This window comes from Macrobrachium rosenbergii, chromosome 8 (genome assembly GCF_040412425.1).
Source record: "Macrobrachium rosenbergii isolate ZJJX-2024 chromosome 8, ASM4041242v1, whole genome shotgun sequence".
Taxonomy (NCBI): Eukaryota; Metazoa; Arthropoda; class Malacostraca; order Decapoda; family Palaemonidae; genus Macrobrachium; species Macrobrachium rosenbergii.
Window position 1 is genome coordinate 31,522,346 of NC_089748.1, and position 1,801 is coordinate 31,524,146.

Sequence of the window (1,801 nt, forward strand, 5' to 3'; positions counted from 1 at the left end):
TCCGTCCGAAATTTTTTTAGGAAAAATTTTTCAAAAGAAATTTTTCTGTCCGCATTTTATCTGTCCGCATTTTTTCTGTCCGCATTTTATCTGTCCGCCCTCAGATCTTAAAAACTACTGAGGCTAGAGGGCTGAAAATTGGTATGTTGATCGCCCACCCTCCAATCATCAAACATACCAAATGGCAGCCCTGTAGTCTTAATAGTTTTTATTTTATTTAAGTTTAAAATTGGTCACAATCGTGCTTCTGGCAACGATATAGGATAGGCCACCACCGGATCGTGGTTAGAGTTTCATGGGCAGCAGCTCGTACAGCATTATACCGAGACCACCGAAAGATAGATCTATTTTCGGTGGCCTTGATTATACGCTGTACAGAAAACTCGATTGCTCCGAAGAAACTTCAGCACATTTTTGTGCTTGTTTTTTAAACATCCTCCTTTGACTGTAGATAACTTGTCGTTGGCGTTATAGAAAAAAACATTTACCTAATCTAATTTAAATTTTTTTCAAAAAGAAAATAGTTTTCAGTCAAGGTCTTGACTGTCTTTCAGGTCTGAACATAGTGTCTGGTCTATCGTCTTAGTGCTCTGCTGGCCAGTGCTCCGAGGTCTTACGAGTGTCCGGTCAGAGGTCTTACGAGTATCTGGTCAGAGGTCTTACGAGTGTCTGGTCAGAGGTCTTACGAGTATCTTGTGAGTGTCCAGTCAGAGGTCTTATGATGTTTGGTCAGAGGTCTTACGAGCGTCCGGTCAGAGGTCTTACGAGTGTCTGGTCAGAGGTCTTACAACTGTCTGGTCAGAGGTCTTACGAGTGTCTTACGAGTGTCTGGTCAGAGGTCTTACGAGTGTCTGGTCAGAGGTCTTACGAGTGTCTTGCGAGTGTCTGATCAGAGGTCTTACGAGTGTCTGGTCAGAGGTCTTACGAGTGTCTGGTCAGAGGTCTTATGAGTGTCTGGTCAGAGGTCTTACGAGTGTCTTGCAAGTGTCCAGTCAGAGGCCTTATGATGTCTGGTCAGAGGTCTTATGAGTGTCCGGTCAGAGGTCTTATGAGTGTCTGGTCAGAGGTCTTATGAATGTCTGGTCAGAGGTCTGAGTGTCTGGTCAGAGGTCTTATGAGTGTCTGGTCAGAGGTCTTATGAATGTCTGGTCAGAGGTCTTACGAGTGTCTTCTGGTCAGGCCTTATGATGTCTGGTCAGAGGTCTTATGAGTGTCTGATCAGAGGTCTTACGAGTGTCTTGCAAGTGTCCAGTCAGAGGCCTTATTATGTCTGGTCAGAGATCTTATGAGTGTCGGTCAGAGGTCTTATGAGTGTCTGGCCAGAGGTCTTATGAAGTGTCTGGTCAGAGGTCTTATGAGTGTCTGGTCAGAGGTCTTATGAATGTCTGGTCAGAGGTCTTATGAGTGTCTGGTCAGAGGTCTTATGAGTGTCTGGTCAGAGGTCTTATGAATGTCTGGTCAGAGGTCTTACGAGTGTCTTGTGTCAGTCAGAGGCCTTATGATGTCTGGTCAGAGGTCTTACAAGTGTCTGGTCAGGTCTTATGAGTGTCTGGTCAGAGGTCTTATGAATGTCTGGTCAGAGGTCTTACAAGTGTCTGGTCAGAGGTCTTTGAGTGTCTGGTCAGAGGTCTTATGTGTCTGGTCAGAGGTCTTACAGTGCAGTGTCTGGTCAGAGGTCTTATGATGTCTGGTCAGAGGTCTTGAGTGTCATGTGAGTGTGGTCAGGGTCTTATGATGTCTGGTCAGAGGTCTTACGAGTGTCATGTGAGTGTTCGGTCAGAGGTCTTATGATGTCTGGTCA